At 28.3% G+C, this 22,298-nt stretch overlaps 1 pseudogene; it reads left to right on the forward strand.

Annotated features, from left to right (window-relative positions):
• The first annotated feature begins 18,070 nt into the window (after positions 1 to 18,070).
• Positions 18,071 to 21,666, forward strand: LOC111281526 (chloroplast sensor kinase, chloroplastic-like; annotated as a pseudogene).
• Positions 21,667 to 22,298: the final 632 nt, after the last annotated feature.

Below are 22,298 nucleotides of genomic sequence, written 5' to 3' on the forward strand. Positions count from 1 at the left end.
TTAGGGCAACCACATCTTTCTAGGCCTTAAAAAAATGAGCCATAGCAAGGTAAGCATGGTGGAGGGCCTAGCTAGTGTTGTCAAAAGACTAAGATGAGAGCTTTTGATGAACTACATAAGATGAGCTCTGACTTAAGCAAAAATAAAAACAATGAACAATGAAAAAGCTAAGCTAGAGTTAAGCAGTGCTCACCAAGAGGGGACTATAACATTCCTCACCATATCAAAGTTCTCTGTAAGATCATCAGTTGGGGTGTACTTTAGCTTTGTGCAAATTTTTTTCAAGTGGGGCCTTAACACCCTTGACTCAGAATTTTCTAAGATAAAAGATGAGACATTGACCCTTGGTTTCTTAGTAGGAAGAGACGCTGTTGTGGAAAGCTCTTAATGAGATGTTAACTTCATCTTTCAATTAACAAGAGAATGTTGGGTTGAAGTGCTCGGTTGTCTACTTATTATAGGGTTAATGACTTTATTTTCCTCATAAAAGGGGGTCTCGAGCTTAATTTTCTTGTTTTGGGCTTTTTTGGGCCTCGATTCATGCTAGAATAAGAAGAAGTTAAAATCTTTAGTAGCAAACATCTTTGTAAAATTGAGTTGACAATTAGATAAAAACTAACTTAAAACAAAATCCTACAAGGTTATCTCATACCTACTTCAATACTTTATCGCATTTATTACTTTAGGGGAGGTCAGTTAATGGGCATTAATGATGAGCTCTCCCTACGGGTATACTCCTTTATTTTATCTTGATCTAATAAGTTTAGGATGGAAAGAGCTAATGGCACATTTACAAAAAAAATTAGGCTCATTTATTATCTCCTAGGCCTCAACCTTAGCCTTTACCTTGACCTCAATCTCACAATACTTATTTATTTTTTTCTTTTGAAGGTAAAGGAAAAATAGTTTCCAATTTTTGATAAAGCTCGAGTAATCAACAAATAATTTTTTATTGGGCCAAGTTATTATGTAATGCCACATTTTATCACTAGGATACCTTTTAATGGAAAAAAATTTTCTAAATAGAAAGAGATTAGGAAGAATATCTAGGTGTTGGCAAAGAATGATAAAACCTATTATGTATCGTATAAAGTTATAAGTAAGTTGAATGATAGTTAAATTATAAAAATTAACAATTAAAACAAATAAATAATGAAGTGAAAGCTTCAGACCGACCATGAATGAATCCCAATATATATAGAGTCGATATGGCTCCAATTTGTCGGTGACTTGATCTGAGGAGTTTGGTATTAATATGCTATACTCTTTTTGAGAAAATGAAAGGTCATCACCAGGGCACAAATGTGATAAGTTAAACACATGTTAAGATAGTCTTCGAGATTAGCCCTGTCTTTTAGTTCTCTTATTACATCCTTTGAGATCATACTAAGGTCACAATGAGTATACATAGGAATCTCAACCAACTCATCATACCCTATAAGATTCCTTTCATTGTCATCACTTTCTCTAGTTGAATACTCTTTTATTTTTGTTCTTTTTCAAAACCCTCATCATCGTTAGAATCTTCATTGCCAAAAAACTCTAACTCCTGAGTAAGAGTAAGATTTTTAGATGAAATCATGGCTAAGAGCAACACAACCTCATAGGAAGAAAAGCAAGGTGGAGACCTCTCGAAAGAAGAAGTAATTTTAACGAAAGTTGACTGAGGGGTAATAAAAGTGACAACAAGAGCATTTATTGGTGGGAGAATAAAAGTAAAAAAAAATTGATGAGATTAGACCCTAGAAGAGGAAACAACCGAAGATGAGGGAATATCGGCCATAAAAAATGGATCGATCTGAAAGATAAAAAAAAAGAGGTAGATTTTTTAGCTCGAAATCTATTTGAGCACATAACTCTTCGATTTTCAAGACTTGTTTTTCTTTTACCTAAGCATTGTCATCATTTCTTTATTGTCATTCTTTGGACATCAAGTTGAACTAATAGGCCATTATTTAACAATCATAACCTTAGATGACTTGCAAAATTAGGTCATCATCATCTTACTTGAGTTGGCCCCCACTAGGTTGTACCATAGAACTCTTGACCTCCCCAAAACTAAAACTAAAAAGCATAATGAAAAATACGTATCGAAGAAAGCGAAGAGAATGGATGAAAATATGAAAAATTATAAGGCTAGAAAGCTTTTAAAGTCTAAAAATTTAAGTCAGATTAAGAGCAATACAAGCAAAATGGTAAAAAATGAAGGTCTCAATAGCTCTTTATATAGTTGTGCATTTGATTAGATGAATGACCCAAACTATGCCACATGTCAAAGCATGGACGAGAAAATGTTTTTTCATTTTGCCCATTATAGATTTTCCCACTCAAGTTATGTTTTTCCTCATTTAATACTGTTAGACCAGTCAGATCGGACATTTCTTCAGGACAAGCTTGATAAATTTTCTAAACCAAACTAATCTAATGAACTGGTACTTGATTCGTCATCAAAATTCAAAATGTAGACTCAAGTCCAAACTCTTAAAAAAAATACAAGTCTTATGTTGACTAAACAAACTCCCATCCTAATCCTAGATCACCCAGGATAAAGGGCACCTTGGCCACCTTTAAGCCAATTATACATTCAACATAAAATATATGCATAAGATCAGACACACACTAAGTTAGACCACAGCCTGCAGTCTGTTACCCCAAATGTCAACCTCTACATCAATGTCAACCAAAGGAGATCGAATCGCACTGTTTCCTTTTACTTAGTCTACCTACACAAAATAGATTAAATGCATACCCCATAATCTGACACTTATACTGTTTGATGGAGGGACAGAATGTAGAAGAAATTTAATGGTTAAAAGGGTATGTTGGTCTTTTCCCTTCTTAGAGACTCCTAGCACATAGCTAGAGGTATTTCAGATATTTGTGTCGACCTAACGTGTTAAGTCAGCTTGACATGGTAAGTGCCACGTCAACTCAGTCATGTCATTAGTGTTACATAGCTAAGGGTATGCACGAAGCTTTTCATATCTCAATTTTATAATATTTCATATTTGTGATGCTTTAAAATTTTAAAAATGAGCATAGAAACATTGATTTATAAGAAAATGGTCTAAATATCGAAAACTTTGTACTAAAGGTAAAATGATCTTTTCATTTGGTTTAAGGGCTATAAAAATCTAACCTTTATAGTGAATAATGTGGACCAGTAGATCTCATATTGAATCTTGATTTAATAGCTAAAGATTGCTTATTGAAAAAAAAAATTTGACCCTTGGATGAGATTTGATCTAAAGGCCTATCTTCAATCTTTCAAAGATATTTTAGTTGCTTTCTTCTTTACAATAAAAAGAAGGGATGGTTTTTGGAGTTTAGGAAGAGAGAAAGCCAAAGGAAGAAGCCAGATCTTTAAGAAAGCACACAAAAAAGGTAAAAAAAAGACCACCTAGCCGCATATATCCATCTTGAATTTTTCTTCTCTTTAATGCCTTAGAACTGTTGCCCTATGGTAGTCACAGTTTTGAGGGTTGTTTATTATATTTCCCTTGTCATTTTGTTTTCCTTATATCTCCTATTTTTGTAGTTAAACTTTTACAAAAATTTGAAAGCCAAAAACACCTTGTTTATAAATAGAAATACAACCTTTTAATGTCAGTTTCTATATTTTCCTCTTTGCTATTCTTATTTCTTTTCCTTTGCTTTTCGATATTGTTTGAACTAGATAAGAATGGCTCTTGAATGCTATTAGGTTCAGAAATAGCTTATGAGGCTTTAAGCAACTTGAATTTCCTTTTTTTTTTATTATTTCACTTTAAGTTTTAACAACTTTGTTAATGTTTTCATTCTGTAAGTGGTTTATTTCGATGTACTAAGCTTGTTATTTAGTTATTTATTTACTATTTTCTTAAAAAAAAAAAGAGACATTTAAAACGTAGGTACTAAGGTACATGGTTTTAAAACTTATCAAAATCCCTTTTATCTTGTTTTATGGCATTAAACAAAATAGGATGTTGCCAAAGGGGGTGTGAAGTTGGTTTCAAATTGGATGGTGGAAAGCCATAGTTGTATTTGAAGTTTTTTTTTTCTTTACCGAATGAAAGCTTTAAGATGTGGGGAAGAGAAGGCCATATCCATTATATACATTTTTTAGCTTTAAAAAAAAAAAAGTTAGGTCCAGGTTTGTTTTTTTAGTTAAAATTCTCTAATAAATGAATTTTTATAATATAAGTTTTAAAGTTTGCTTTTAATAAAGTTTATTTTCATGTGTATTTAATTTTAATTATACCTATGCAATTTTTTTATGTTGTTTAAATTTAATTGCAAGTTTAATTTTATGCATTGTTAATTTCCTTATTGTTTGGATACCCATGCTTGTTTTAATTTAATCTTTCATACTTGAATCTATGTTTGGTATATTTTATTTTTCATGCATTTTCAATTTATGCATAACAATAACAATAACAATAATAATAATAATAATAATAATAATAATAATAATAATAATAATAAATATATATATATGAAAGATGTAAGAATATAAAGATTCATTTTTTAGAAAAATTATAAAAGTGACTTACTTCAAAAGTCTGCCTAAAAGACTTTGTGGGAGGTTCATAAATTTTTAAAATTAAACCCAAACCTACCCAAAACATTAAATTCATTTTAAATTTTTAAGGATTTGCATGAAAACTTTTTATGAAATAATCTGTTTCCAAATACTGCCTAAATGTTAGGATATTTAGGAAATTTTATTTTATTAAGAATTTTCATACATTCTGCAACTCAAAATAAAATAGTTTTGTTAAAACAATAAATATAAAAATAAAATAATAGAATGAAAATTTAAATATAAAAAGTCACACCCAAATTTTGCTTAGATGTTAGAGAGTCTATATGATTTTTTTATATTTGAAAAGCTTATTCTTAAATTCATATTTTATCATCATCTATATATAACTCATTTTTTAGAATAATGTGTACATTTATAATTTATATATATATATTTGTTGATGTTTAATATTAATTATATTATTCGTTTTTACTGCATAAAAAGTTTTCTTAAAAATTTTTAGTTTTTGAATAAATAAAATTAAAATAGCATTTCATGAAATATAATTGTTGGTATTCTACATAGATATTAGAGAGTCATCAATAATTATTATTAATAAAGAGTGTTATTTTATTATTTTAAAAGGAATGTTATAATAAATCTTAAATGAAAAAACTATTTTCGAATTCTATCTTTATATTGGAGACTTTGAAGAGATTTTTTTAATTTAAAGATTTTCATAATATTCATAAATAAATTTTTTTAAAACTACTTTTATTTCTTAAAGATAAAGGGAATTATAATTAAATTTCATATAAAAATCAATTTTATCAAGAATTACAAATAGCGCGTAATTAATCGATACTAATTTTGTAGGTATTGTGAGAGTGCTAATCCTTCCCTATCTGTAATCGACTCCCGAACCCGATCTTATTTTCGTAAACCAAAATTATCTTTTTAATAAAGTTTTAAACTCATTTTATTATTTTATTAGAAAAATAAATTTTGGGTGGTCAATCACATCTTGAAAAAGATTGGTGGTGACTCATCGTATTTTTCACGATCATAAATTTTTACGTCTAGCAATTAAGTTTCCGAACAGATATGTTATGACGAATACTATGTGAAAATTAATAATAAATCTTAAATTAATTACTACAAGGGTAAATTATCAGCTAGTGAACACAAGGCCTAATATAATATGTTAAAAAATAGCTTTTACATTAAATACTATTTTATCAAATTTTAATATTAAATAATAAAAAATGGTTTTTTTAGGTGACATTTGATATCATTTTCAAGATTATTATGACAATTTAATTACTGAAATAATCTTATTATTAAAATGATTTTATCACTCGTGATATAAAATCACTTTGTTTGATTAAGAATCATTAATCTTTTGTAATTAAATATTACTATATTTGGTATTACTAAAAATCAGACATTATTTTATTTACTTCATAATAAATATAGTTAAATTATTAAATTAAAAATATATTTATTGATAATAAACTAGTTTTTATAGTATAAATCATATAAAAAAATATTTGAATTAGAAAATAAAATTAATATATTAAAATCAAAAGGTTAAATTATAAATAAATTTTATAAAATTATAAAATAGCAAAAAACATTTTTGAATTTATTACAATAAATATTAGTTTGCACACACAAAAATTATAATATAAAATAATAACAATTAATTTTAAGAAGCAATAAGTTTTAATCACATATTAAATGAGTAATATTGATTATTATTAATTTTTATGTATCACTTCATTAGAATAGTATTTGGTATGGGATGATCACTTTAAAAATCATGGTGATTTACATATGGTAATTAGATCATTGTGTTTTGTAGTCACTTGGTAATTCTATGTGGTAGTGATCTTGAATCACTGATAGTGATCAAATTATTGCCTTGGAAAGTGATACAATTTTCATATAAAATGGTGGGAAACTTTTATTGTCGAGGTAAAGTGATATGTAAAATTAACAATAGTCAATTTTACCTATTTGATATATGAATTGAAGTCTTGCTGCATCTTGAAATTGTAATTATTTTATATTATAAATTTTTATATTTTCAAATTAATATTCATTATAATAAGTTCAAAATAATTTATGTATTTTTTTACTTTTTTAATATTTTATATATAATATATATTTTTATTTTTCTTGTATTATGAATTTAATACATTGATTTCATATTCTAATTTAAATATATTTTTGAACAATTTATATTATAAAAATATATTTATCTATCAACAAATATATTTATTAATTTAATAATATTTATTATAAAATAAATATTACTAATATTTTACAAATTATTATTTTTAAACAACCATAAAATTATTAATTTATGTAACACTTATAATATGCATTGTTATTTTCGTACTTTTAAACAAAATAATGTTTGATTTTTAGTAATACCAAACACAGTAATCTTTAATTTCTAAATATTTATCATTGTTAACCAAACATAATAATTTTAAATCACGAGTGCTAAAATCACCTTGTAATAAGATTACTCGATAATTACATTATTATGGTTATCTTACAAAAGATACCAAATGATATTTAGATGGGATTGAATCACCTTTCAAGTCAGTAATCTAATCACTTTTGATGATTTAAAATCACCACTAGTTAAAATCATTAAGTGGTTATTAAACATAATGATCTAATCACCATGTGTAAATTATCATGATTTTTAAGTGACTACTTCATACCAAACACAATCCTAAAGTCTAGTTTTTAAATCTAAACTAAAGAATTTCTTATGAAATACTTTTAAAGTGAAAAAATATGTTTGGAATAAAAATATTATATTATTTTAAATATTTTATTATTCTATAAATATATTTTAAAATATTTTAATTAAGCACAACATTTTTAAAAATAATATCTAACACTTAAAAATTTTAATCATAATTTTCTTATCACACTTTTTAAATGCTTAGAAACAATTTTTTAATAGCAACAATAAAAGTAAACAAGCAAAATGTATTATATTATATTAAATTGCAGGCAAGAAAGTTAAGGTCAAATTATATAATAAATCTCTATATTTTAGTTGAATGGTATAATTAGTCATTTTATTTTAATGTTTCAAATTAGATTCTTATACTTTAATTAATTGTAAAAATTTAGTTATATTGTTATCGATTCAAACTTTTTCCAATAAAATTGATAATGTGACATTTTGACTTTTTTGGTGTGCATTTTTGCTTATATGATAGTTGACTTTGTTGACGTATAAAATTCATGTGATCAAAATTGATGTGACAAAATTTTTGTTATGTCATTATTTTTTCACACTAACTTTTCTCAAATTGTTCAGATCATTCTTGTATTTTTGTTAAATAGTAAAATTAGTCATTTAACCTTAATTTATGTTCAAATTTGATTCATACACATTAATTAATTATCGAATTTAAGATTTGACCTAAAATAACATATAAAAAATATAAGTTATTAATTTGACCATGACATTATTTTTCATATTTAGATAAAAGTTTTTGGATATTTGAATTATTAATTGGACTTAATTTGACAAATTAGGTTAATTTCAAATTAGATTATAAGTCCAACATAAATTGAATTATATTTTTTTATCTTTTATTTATTTAATTATTTAGATTGTAATTTTATTTTTTCATTTTTTGTTAATTTCTATTTTCAATATTTTTGTAATATAAAAAATAAAAAATAGATAAAAAATAAAAAAACTTTAAAAATGACAAAAACATAAAAATTAAATTAAGTAACCTATAATCAACAAATCCAACAAACTCAAATACAAAATCAATAATAAAAACAATTGTAAACATTTCATTTTGTTCTTAAATTTTTTACATATTAAATAGGCTACGAATTTCATTAAGTAACCTATAATCAACAAATCCAACAAACTCAAATACACAATCAATAATAAAAACAATTTTAGACATTTCATTTTATTTGTAAATTTTTTACATATTAAATAGGCTATGAATTTCATTTCGACATTGAGTTCTAAAATTGTTTTCGGATCAATTTAACTTTAATTGTGAAATTAAATTTTAAGCCCAAATTTAAATGTCTAAAAGTATTTTATTTATTATTGATTATTTATTTTTATTATTTAGTTGGTGAAAGTTGCTGCTGTAAGTGTATAGGCTGCTCCAATAATAAAGTGAAAGAATTAACTCAAAGTATTATCTCTCAGGGACTGCAGTGGTATTTAAAATTAATTACTAAAATCAAGCACCTTAAATATATTCAAATCTATCAAAAATTAAAAGATGACATAAAAGTAAAAGACATGAAATTTAAATGTATAACAGATAAATTGTAAGAAAATTAAAATACATGAAAAGCAAATTACATAAATTTAAAGTGCATGAAAAATAAATTACATTAAAAGTAAATAAAAGTATGAAATTAAATAACATAAAATTAAATTGCATAACAAATAAAATTACAAGAAAATGCAATTAATTGGCATCATAATTAAAGGAACATAAAAATTAAATAACAAGAAAATCAAGGTGCAAGGAAATTAATTAACATGGAAAATAAAAGGGAAATTAAAGGTACTAAATGAGCAAGAAAGTAAATAGCATCAACAGCAAATAAATAACACTTAAACAAGTAGCAAGCTGAAACAGAGACAGAAACTGGGCAGCCAACAAACTAGCAAATAAATCAAAGGAAAATTGAAAATGATTGATTCAAGTGCAAGGAGTTTCATAGAAGATTTCTCTACCTATTAGCTACCTTGTACCATCCTTATCAACCTCCAAACAACCATAGAAAGAGAAAGAAAATTTTGTGAAACAAGACTGAAACAGAATGTAAAAACCGAGTGGAAGAATGTGAGATTTGCATTGGAAAATGACGGTTTAAAGCTTGAAGACTTGAACGAAAGCTTTAGCTACAAAGTTGAGAATTAAGGGAGTGAAGACGCTCTTGAGAACTTGAAGAAAAGTAAGCTCAAAATGCAGGAAAACCGTAGATAATAGCTGCTGGAAAATAGAAACAGAGCACTTAACATAAATGAAAGAACTTTGCATCAATAAACACAAATTTAAGCTCTGAAAATTTTCAAGGAAATTTAACTACAATGAAAGTATGAAACGGAAGAAAAATGGCCTTTAAAAAAAATTGCAAGGTAAAACTATTCCTAAAGCCCTAAGACCGAACAGCCAAAGGGCTGCCAGCCTTTTGGGGTGAAAATGGCAAGAAACCCCTCATGGAGAGAGGCGGCCTGAGGACTTTCTTCTTCAGCGGCTAAAAATGTCTCTTTTATATCCTCTTCCTAGGTCATTGGAGGCCAATTAAATGGTTATAAAATGAAATGAAGGCAGTTGAGGTGGCAACTCATTTTTGGAAGCAATTCAGCGTCATTTTTTAGAGAGGACCAGTCACATTTTCAACTTGTTTCCTTCCCTTGTAGTGCTGAACATTGGATGATCCATAGGTCTCTAACATTGGCTAATCATCGTGCTGCTAAATGCCAAGTCAGCCATCTCATTGTCAACTCAATTGTGCGCCTAATTGAGAAAATTTTCTGGTTGCAACCCGTGACCACAGCAGCAGTCAGTGTAGTGGAGGCAAATTCCAGCCTTTGTCACGTGCCAAGCTCTCTTCTTTTCATGCATGGGTGGCAGATGCTTAGGTGTCTCTTAGGCAACCAACGATGCATCCAACTTTAGCTCAATTTTTACATTACTTCTTTGGAGAAAAACATGTTCATCAAGAGAAGGGGGCATCGTAAGCTTTTTTTTTGTCTTCATGCAAGTGTGTGCAGCTTTTTAGGTCTCACATGGTGCAAGTGAATCAGCAAACCTTGATTGGAGAAGGTTCAGACTTTCACGTCCAACCACGCAACCGGTTCTTCTTGACAGCTGCTTGGTGGCCTCTACATCCCATGCAAAGAGTGGTTGCAGCTAAGACACATGTAGCTCTCGGCTTCTTCACTTCTTCATACAAGCAAGCAGCTCTCGGCTTTGAAAGTTTGCTGGCCTTCTTCCTACATGCAAGAGTGGGCAATAGTTTTGCATCTTTTGTCCAAATAAGAGGCCAACGCAGCAACCAAATGTATGCCCTGCTTTGAAGACGTCTCGTAACTTCTATCCTCTTCATGTAACACGTATTCACTCACGCACGTTCTTGTATTCTTTATGCCACTCCTTGTCTTTTTAATCTTCAAAGTTTCTTGCAATTTCACCTTATTCTTTTACCAATTAATTGACGTACAACATGAGACAAATAAATTAATCAGGTGAATACTTGAATCAAATTACTAGGAATCAAGTGAAAATTTATCAAGTAAGTGTTAAAATTAATCAAATAAGTCCTATAATAATTTTATAAAATATAAAATTATCAAAAGTAAAGAAATCAAAGTAAAAAAAAAAAAAAGAAAACAAAAATTGAAAGAAAAGGGAAAATATAAAAATTTTTAGACAAATTGATTTAGGAAAATTTTGAGAATTCAACAATAATCGACAAGATAATACAACAAAAAGAAAGAAAACCAACAAAAACAATTAGAAATAATTTTTTGTTGAGAAATTCATTTTTAGAGGTTTCAAGTTTAGAACTTTTATGACATTATGTTTAGTTTTGCTTTGGATGATGATACAAAATGGTGGGATCGATGATTGATTTATGGATATTGATAGCTTTTGGGATAAATTTTTTTTATGATCGTTGAATTTTCCATTCACTAATTTATAGAAATCTTATTGAAATATGAGTTCGTTAAATGAAACTTGTAAAGAGATGTAAGAGGAAAATGAAGATGAGAGAGAGGAGAAAATAAAAAAATTTAAAAAAGATGATGTTTTAATTTTTATAATAGGTTGAAATGACGTTGTTTTAGAAGATAGGTCTGTTGTAACTCGTGCTTTGACCTATCATTGACTTGGTTATGCTTGATCTATTTGTATTAAAAAGTTTTTGTGTTTTTTTTTCTTAGTTTTATTTTATTTATTTTAGGTCAAATCTTGAATTCGATAATTAATTGATGTATAAAGACTAAATTTGAACATACATTAAGATAAAAAGATTAATTCTATTATTTAACCTAAATACAAGAATGAGCCATATAATTTAAAAAAAAATTAATGTGGAAAATGCTATTATTTTTATCACGTGTAATTGATACATCAACAAAGTCAACAAATATGTAAACAAAAATGCTACGATAAAAAAGTTAAATTGCATGTCATCAAATTAAAGGAAAAAAAATTTGAACCATTAATAATTGGATTAAATTTGACAATTTATTAAAATATAAAAACTTAATTTAAAATTTTGAACACATTAAAATAAAGATACTAATTTCATCGAACTATTGTACAATTTCACCGAAAGTTAAAAGAAATTAAAGTAGTTAATTAATGGTGTGGATTATATTTCAAACAAACATATTGAGATATGGTTTCTTGTCATCCACACTCCATCTGCTTCGGTGGTTCCACTTCTACTAGGCACAAATATGATGCTTCTCTTTGCAATAACTCCTCAACTCTCACTTTCCCTGCCAAACTCAAAGAATCGAGAAAAACGACCACGGCAACCACAAAATTAATCATGTCGAGCCCCGACTTCTAGCCTCTCCGCCTCGAACAACTTGACCTCTTTCATCGAATCGTTGACCCCGATACCATTATCTCAATTTACGTCAGGCCACTAGTAGTTACGTCGGGGATCGGCTTGAGTTACGTCGAGTGACGTCATATCCGGGAGTCAAAGCTGTTGATATTGTGATTTTAGTTGGAAATTTCACTGCATGCCGCGAAAGCCACAGTTTCAAGTCAACAAGTGGAGGTTGTGGGGGAGAATAGAGCGTTGGTATTTCTGATGGTGAAACAGCTGTTCATGGTTGGGTGATTGGTGGCAAATCTGCCGGAGATTGATAAGGTACCGCGTGGGAGTGAAGGTAGGGATTCGGTTTGGGAGGAGGCTTATACATTGTCTTCCACTTCTCTAGGTTTGGATGTGAAAAAATGGTGGGAAATTTAGATAATGAATTGTTAGTGCAAACACTGAAAATATGAAATTACTGTTTCTAGTAAATCTTAAATTTAAGGAAAGGCTTTAAGGTTGTTAACAGTGTCACTTTCCTTAAAGTTTTATTTGCTTTCATCATATTGTTTAATTAGTAAGTGTACAAAAGAATTACAAGCAATAAATCTTGAGAATACAATGAAACTCAATTATTAATTGCGTTTTGCACTGACGAAATTAATTCATCGAGCATTTATTGACATATCACAAGATCACTGAATTTCTATAAAAATTTTTTATAACAAAACTTTATAAAAGAAATCTGGAGTTTGAAGAAAGAGGAAAAGTTTTGAAAGTTGTTTCTATATGTTTTTTAAGAAAACCAAAGGAGCTTTTATAAATAAGTAAGTGTCTTTTTCTCCTACATACATAACTATCTATTTTTAATAGATAAAAACTATCTGTTTTGAATAGAGAAAAATTATCTATTTTTAAACAATTAAAATTGTTTATTTTGAATAGATTTATCTATCTATTTTGTATAAACTTAATTGTCTGTTTTTATTTTTCTGTTTGTTTTAGGCAAATTTAAATCAATCAAATACTAATAAGCTTTAAATAAAATAACTTTTTACAAACTTTAAATAAAATAATATTTTATTTATTGCATTGCATGTGCCAAGTGCCAAGTGCCATTAATTAAATATTAATATATATTAATGATTTAATTAATGCAAGACCAATCAAGTTTGAAAAACCAAGCCTATGATCCATTAGCCAATTAAGTCCAACTATAGTGGACTTTGACTTCTCTTAATTTAAATGACTGTCTTATCATTTCCTTTTCCAATGTGGGATTATTTCTCATATTTTATTTTAAAATCTCTAACAATCTCCCACCATTTTCAAAATAATCCAAATTTGAAAGTAAGTTAAAGTTAACCAAAATTACATGATAGATTATGCTTTGAACTAGTTATTCTATTTGGGTAACCAAACTTGTCTCACGTAATAATTTCAACACCCAATAAATGCTTCATATCCTGTAACACATTTATGGTCATGTGTCTACATCCTTTTTTCATGAATACTATTAAAGCCAAGCTCTTAAGCTTCTAGAAACGGCCACATTTCACACTCACATAGGTAACTCTTATTAAGAGTGTTTTGCAACTATTACACTATAACATATTTATGTTATAAGTCTAGTAAAAGTATATTACTCACCATTCCTTGACCATTACGGGTACATAGCACTTTATTTAGGATGGCATTAAAGATTACTATAATGCTAGTAGTCACATACAGATGATGTACTCAAGACTTAACATTATACCAAGCGTTGAGTTAAGTTTTCATCATGGGTGACTTTACTTTATGAGCTTAAACCCCATCCTTATTGAGTTTTTTTTTATCAATTCTTTAGCAAGACTTTTGGTTAAAAGATTTGTTAATGATTACCCATCTAAAATTAATTGTCAAACATAGCTATATCTTAATTCAATAACTTTCCATTATATACTTGGCTATATACTCTTGCTAGAGTTGCTTCACTATCACATTGGATATAAATTGAAGAAATTAGCTTAGGCCATAAAGGTACTTCATGTAATAAATTCCTTAGCCATTCAACCTCTTTAGATGTTATGGCTAAAGCAATAAACTCAGCTACCATGGTGGAATCTGTTATGCATGTTTGTTTCTTGAAACCCCAAAAAATGGCACCCCCATCAAGTACAAAGATCCACCCGCTTGTAGAATTATGATATTCTATATTAATAATCCAACTAGCATTAGAATATCTTTCTAAAACTAAAAGATATCTGCTATAACACAATTCATAATTGAATGTTCTCTTCAAATACCTAAGTACTCTTTTAACTGCTTGCCAATGTAAGTTACTTGGATTACTTGTGTACCTACTTAACTTTTTAACAATAAATGCTATGTTTAGCCTTTTACAAGCTACCACATACATTAGGCAACCAATTAATCTTGCATATTGCAATTGATCGATTGTTTTTCTAGTATTAGATACTAATTTTATTTGAGAATTCATGGGTATAGATATTACAATACAATAAAAAATATAAAAAATTTTAAGTATTTTTTCAATATGATGTGATTGTGACAAGGTTATGGCACTATGATTATGGATTATTCTAATTTGAAGAATAACATCTACTACACTCATATCTTTCATTGAAAAATGATTTGATAAAAATTTCTTTGTTTCTCTAATGGATTATTCTAATTTGAAGAATAACATCTACTACACTCATATCTTTCATTGAAAAATGATTTGATAAAAATTTCTTTGTTTCTTTAACTTGATCTAAATTAGTGCAAAAAATTAGCATATCATCCACATATAAGCAAATTATGACTCCTTTGCCATTTTCAAATTTGCTATATATGCACTTATTGGATTCATTAATTCTAAAATCATTAGCAAGGATGACTTCATCAAATTTTTAATGCCATTGTTTTAGCGCTTGCTTAAGTCCATACAAGGACTTTATAAGCTTACAAACCTTATGCTTTTGACCTAGAATAATAAATTATTTTGGTTGTTCCATATATACTTTCTTTTCTAATTCACCATTTAAAATGTCATATTTACATCCATTTGATTTATAATCAAATTATAAATAGAGGCAAGTGAAATTAGAAGTCTAATTGTAGCAATTCTAGCTACTAGGGCATAAGTATCAAAGTAATTTATCCTTCACTTTTGTGTTAAGCCCTTGGCTAACAATCATGCTTTAAATTTATCTATGGTTCCATCCACCTACTTTTTTTGTTTTTTGAAAATCCATTTACAACCTACTGGATTAGAACCTGGTAGAAGATCAACCAAAATTCAAGTGTTATTTCCCATTATTGAGTCCATTTCATAATTTATTGCTTCTCTCCAAAAAATAAAATCTTGAGGCTTCATTGCCTTTTCATATGTAATAGGATTAGACTTCACATTAAAACAATAAGGAATTTTATTGTTTATGCTTTCACCAGTCCCTTCCACAAGGAACATAAAGAAATTTGGACCAAAATCTTTTGCCTTTCTAACCTTTTTGTTCCAATGGATTTGAAATTTCTTTTCCACTTGTAAGATGAATTGTTTGTAGTGGTTATAGTTATCTCGAAATAAATTTAAATATGTTTTTACAAAAAATTACATCTCTTGATTTAATAATAGTGTTAACTGAAATTAAATCATTTGGTTCAATAAAAAATTACATCTCTTGATTTAATAATAGTCTTAACTGAAATTGAATCATTTGGTTCAATAACCATGAACCTATATGCTTTACTATTCTATGCATATCTTATAAATATGCATTCTATTTCTCTTTCAACCAACTTTTTCTTTTTGGGTTCTGAAATTTTAACTACAACTATACATCCCCAAACCTTTAAATAATAAAGATTTTCTTTTTTTTCTTTCTTTTATTGCTCATATGGGGTTATTTTTGTTTCTTTGTTAAGAATTCTATTTAGTATATGATAAGCTGTTAATAAAACTTTAACCTAAAATCCTTGTCCAAGATCAAAATATATTAACATTGCGTTTACCATTTTTATTGAAACATGTTCTTCCTTTTAACTACATCATTTTATTATGTTGTATAAGGAGCTATAACTTGGTAAATTATTTCAGTAGATTCAAAGTAACTTGGATTATAATATTTTATACCTTTATATGATCTTAAGCACTTGATAAAAGATTCACTCTGAAGTTCAACTTTAGATTTATATATTTTAAACTAATAAAGCATTTTATTTTTGGAATATAACAAATAAACATAATAATATCTAGTACAATCTTCTGTAAATATGATAAAATATTTCTTTCTAGATAATGTAAAAGTGTTATGCATATCACAAACATCCCTATGAATTAATTCAAATAACTTTGTATTTCTTTTTAACCTTAAGAAAAGAATTTTTGGTAATCTTAGTCAATATGCATGTGTTTCATTTATTAATGTCTTGAATAAATTCAAGAATTAATAGAAGTTTACTCATATCATGCAATTTTTTGTAATTTAAATGACCTAATCTATAATGCCATAAATATAAAAATTCAACCATGTAAGCAGAAATAACATTTTTATTCTTATTAATAATATTGAGTTTAAGCATGCCCTACCTAATCTATAATGCCATAAATATAAAAATTCAACCATGTAAGCAGAAATAATATTTTTATTCTTATTAATAATATTTGAGTTTAAGCATGCCCTCATACATATACCTTTCTCAACAAAAATTTCTTTTTTAGATAGAATAAACTTATCTATCTTAAATACCAGTTTGAAACCAAACTTGTTTAATAGACTTTCAGACACTAAGTTCTTCATAACTTTTGGTACATAATAAACATTATTCAAAACTAGAATTTTTTCAAAAGTAAATTCAAGGTCAACAGTTCTTTTGCATTTGATTGTTACTGTAAAAAAATTTTTCATGTAGAAGACACTATCATATTTACTTGGTATGAATGTTGTGAACATGTTTTTGTCCTTACACATATGTTTTGTTGCCTCAAAATCAACCCACCAAGATTTATCATGTTCAAGTATATTGATCTTGGAAATCATAGCAATAAATTTTTAAGGTATCAACTTTTGAGGAATCATTTTTCTTCTATAGCAATCGGCATTCTTTCTTGAAATGTTCTAACTTACCACAATGGCAACGTGAGGTTTTTTGTCCTTTTTGGTTCTTCTTGAATTTATGCCTATTAGTAATCTACTTGAGCTTGAACTTTTTTTTGGCAGGTTTTATGCTATATCCTCCCTCTACAACATGAATTTTGACATCACCAAAACTAAAATTTTGTTCTTACTTTTTGTATTCCCCTTTAATTCGAAGATGATTAGCCAAAGCTTCAAAAATAATTTCTTCTTTTTTATGTTTCAGACTTCTTTTAAAGTTCTTCCATGATGGACGAAGTTTGTCTATTATAAAGGACGTAATAATTGTTTCATCCATACTCATATTATACTATTTAAATTGATAAGCATTTTTTTAATTTCATGTAATTTTTCAATTACAGAATATCTATCAACCATATGATAATTATTGAAAGACTAACAAGAAATTTCTTGTTGCATTCTTAATCACATACTTGGTCTTTGATTTGTCTCATAACTCTTTTGCAATTGCTTTGTTTTGGTATGTATCAAACAAGCTGTCAGATAGACCATTCAGGAGATAGACTTTATACATATAATCTACATTATCCCATTTCTGCCTTTTTCTTATTGTAGTAACAGATTCTTTTATTTCATTTTCTTTTATCCTGAGAGTAGTTAAAATATATTCAAAATTTAAGGTTGAAAGTAGGAAATGCATTTTCTTCTACCATTGTCGAAAATTACCACTATTAAAATGATCTAATTTGACATAACTAGAAGCCAATTCCCTGAGCATTACTTCAGTAGCCATTGTTGAACCAAATAAAACCTTAAGATTGTTAGTGCAAACACTGAAAATCTAGAATTATTGCTTCTAGTAAATCTGAAATTTTGATGAAAGGCTTCAAGGTGTGTAATGGTGTTGCTTTCCTTAAAGTTTTATTTGCTTTTATCGTATTATTTAATTAGTAGGTATACAAAAGGGTTGCAAGCAATAAAGCTTGAGGGTATAATGAAGCCTAGTGATTGACTACGTTTTACACTAACAAATTTAGTCCACAGAGCATTCATCGGTGTATCATAAGATCACTGAACTTTTATAAAGGTTTTTTATAATAAAACTTTATAAAAGAAATCTGAAGTTTGAAGAAAGAGGGGGAGTTTCAAAAGTTGTTTTTATTTGTTTTTTCAAAAAATCAGATGAGCTTTTATAAATAGATAAGTGTCTCTTTCTTCTATAGATATAATTGTCTATTTTGAATAAATAAAAATTATCTATTTTTGAATAATTAAAACTGTTTATTTTGAATAAACTTATCTATCTATTTTATACAGACTTAACTATTTTTTTATTATTTTTCTATCTGTTTTGGATAGACTTTAATCAATTAGACACTTATAAGTTTTAAATACAATACATTTTTATAAACTTTAAATAGAATAATATTTTATTTACTACACATGCCAAAGTGCCAAGTGCCAAATGCCATTAATTAAATATTAATATATATTAATTATTTAATTAATGTAAGATCAATCAAGCATGAAAAATCAAACCCATGGTCCGTTAGCCATTTAAGTCCAACTATAATAGACTTTTACTCTTCTTAATTTAAATGATTGTCTTATTATTTCCTTTTCTAATGTGAGATTATTTCTTATATTTTTTTTGAAAATCTTTAACATGAATCATTGAGGAAAAATGACATCTTCACTGCTGACAAGAGATTGAATGCCATCAAAATATCTTGCACTTTAGCTATGGCTTATGTCATGGATCAAGTAAATTAGTTACATTTGCCTCTATCTTTTATCCTACTAAGTGATATGAATGCTCCATTGCTATATCAAGCATTAGAAAAGAAGAAAGAAGGTTTATTTTTAGTTTGTTCTACGTCATGGATCAAGTATTCAAGTTAAAGTATCAATTTTTATGATGCAAACTTTATTTTTGTTAAATCTATTGTGTTTCAAGTGTAGCAAAAAGGCGAGTAGCATAATAAGGGAAAAACTTACATAAAGTTTTATAAATGAAGTTCGTGAAGTTCTTTATTAGAAATGAGTAAATAAAAATAAAAATCAAAAATCAAAACTTATAGATTGAAAGATCTTATCACATAGATCAAACGTGCAAATTTTGAAAAAATTCAAAATTTTTTTAAATATATTTATTAAATAGACTTTTTAGTAAAAATATTGATAGGATTTTTATCGTTAAATAAGTATCGGTCAAATTTGAATTATAAACAATTTTTTTAACAATTTTTTTACATAATATTGATCTTCACATTTAATTCTACTAATTTATTGGTTCGAATTTTTTATTAAAATTTTTATTTACTCATTTATAATAAAGAATTTCACAAATTATACCTATGAAATTTTATGTAAGTTTTGTCCAAATCCTTAACCCAAATAACCTAGTTTAGTGGGGATTTGAATTCCATCACACCTTCAGCATGGTGTAGTTGAGCTTACCGCTTCACTAGTTGAATCCAAATACCAACTCTAGTGAGGTCCATTTAGTATAAATTTCTCTATAAAACTGTTATTTTCAATTGCAATTACAATAACTTTTATTATTATTTTCAATTTCACCGAAATCAATTTCACTTCCTATCTAAATGAATCCTTAGTCTTCTTTACCTGATAGTTGGCACTTGTCTTAAATGTTCAACCATAACTTCAATTTTATTTTGTTCTGTCTGAAATGGATTCTCTAATTTTATTCGTTTCAATTTACACAGAAGATTGCCATTTTCCGTATTTCTTCTGCAGAAAGAAATGTTACTGTAGCAATCATCATAGCAAAATAATGTCAGAATGGGTGCTCGCTCTTGTTGAGCAGGTCAGATGTGTTGCTTGCTGTAGAACATTTTGCTTTTGTTTTTATTTTTGTAAAGTTATTATGATTTCCCTTTAACTTTAAAATTTCTCACAGATTCGTGGTGCTCTTTCCAGTATACGAACTTTAAGTAAAATGCTATTGACTCACGTCAAAAAAAGTGAGGTTAGTCCTTAAACCCACGAGAAAACATTAGTCCTACCTTTTCAGTTTTAAGGGTTTCATTCTGCTAACTTTCCACTGTTATATTTAATTATGGAAAGCGTATTCTTGCAGATTTCTCATGACATTGTTGAAGACATATTGGTGCAAGGTGATCGTATGAGGGACACTCTTCAAGAACTCCAAGATACTGTTTACTTGACAAACGTAATTTGCTCTCAGAAGTGTATAGTTATGCACATAAAGACTGTCATTCCTTTTTTTTTTTTTTTTTATAATAGAGAATGTTTAGTTTGATTTGATACAATTCTTCTGTTTCAAGTATTTCTGTTCTCATTTAGTTTCATTCTTGGTATTAAAAGTTTCCTTTCTAGTCATCTTCACAGTCATAAACGTGGAACTACTCAGACTGCTCATGTATTTGAAATTTCCTAGCTTTAATGAGATTGTTTCTTTAATTATTTTCTTATGTTAACGTAATATAAGTATTATTTTATGACTTTCCTATCTGACTTTTTTTAGGCTAATATAGTGCGCTACAATGAAGAAACTTTGGAAAGGATGCAAAATTCAACCCATTCCCACCCTGAGTCACTAAGATATCAATTATCAGATGATTTATCCAGGGATAGGTCGACCAATAGGTTGGAAACCTCTGGTGTACTACTATCTCTAAGTACAACAGAAAAGGATTTAGAGATTCCAATCTCACCTCTAGCTCTTGCCACTCTTCAAGAACATGGGATCAGGTATGCAACATCCTTCCAGACTCTAATTGAGTTCCATCACCTCATAAAAAGAAAAGTGGAAAAGTGTTCAATTATATCTTTTTTTTCTTTTGGCCAAAGTTCCATAATATCAATCATGTTCCAATTGTAGACACCTCATTTACTGTTGGAATTTGGTTCCAAAACCCACGTAGAAAAATGAATGTTTGTGACACTAATTATTAGAGAGTATATAGCCTGAACTAGTACTGTGAGCCGAGGTTGTAGTCTGAAGCTGAATGTAGGCTAAACTGTTTATGTTTGGTCTAAATAGCCTCAGGAGTAATCCGAATAAATCACTTTGTTGTATTTCTGTCTTTTTCGTTTCAGTTTTACCTTTCATACCTTTATTCTGAATTCTCCCTTTTCAGGTGTTGGATACTGTGCTGCATGATTTAAAAGCAAAATGCAATCAAGCCCCAACCCCTTCTTGGACATGCAATATATTTCTACCGATGATTTTATCTAGTGGTATTATTGTAACTTTGATTATGCTTTTCCTTTTCTGTCAGTAAGACCTTGCAATGTTTCTGATGTGCTGACTGATTTAGTTGATGCTGTGAGACGTCTTGCTTATAAGCAGCAACGCATTATGGAATTAAGCGAACTTTCGCTGTCTTTGCAAGTGGCTATAGAAGGACCTACTTTGCCCCAGGCTCTGAGCAATTTGATAGAGGGTGCATTATTACGTACCCATGTTGGGGGAAGGTAGAAATTATTTCTACTAGTGCACCATGACAACCAGATATGCACTATATACTATTGATGGCAATTCTTTTCACTCTGTGCTAGCCTTTGTTTTCTTGTTCAAATTAGGGAGTATGGAATGCCTTTAATACAGATATTTGTTTGGGAATGCTAAGTGTCATCCCAGTTACAGTTCTCCGAGTGATGCAAAGTTCGTAAAATATTAGGCAATGGTAGACACAATAAGCCTTTCTATATTACACAATAAGCCTTTCTATATTATCTTAATGTGAGAAGCAGGGTTCTTACACAGTATGCCAGTTGATGTTCAGATTAATAAATTAAGGGGAAGGTTTTGTCCACAGTAGGGAAACTAAAAGCTTGAAACAGAAATAAATAAAATAAATAGGTTTTATGATCTTAAGCATCATATGGGGTCCTTTCTGAGATTTCTAGTTGCTAGTTAGGTTCGTAACTTGATCATCTACCATTATGCCTTGCAGATCTTAAAGAAATTAAGAGAAGATGCTATTCACTTGTAGATAGGCTTGAAGTGTGGGATGTTCATCCCACTGAACTTCTCGTAGTTTTTGCAAGAGATCTCTTATTCTCTGCTTTGAGTGGTTTGCAAATCACTCCTCCAAGATTTTCCATATTTCTTTGGGTGAAGAAAGTCCAACAAT

This window comes from Durio zibethinus, chromosome 5 (genome assembly GCF_047325235.1).
Source record: "Durio zibethinus cultivar Kanyao isolate XHJ-2024 chromosome 5, ASM4732523v1, whole genome shotgun sequence".
Taxonomy (NCBI): Eukaryota; Viridiplantae; Streptophyta; class Magnoliopsida; order Malvales; family Malvaceae; genus Durio; species Durio zibethinus.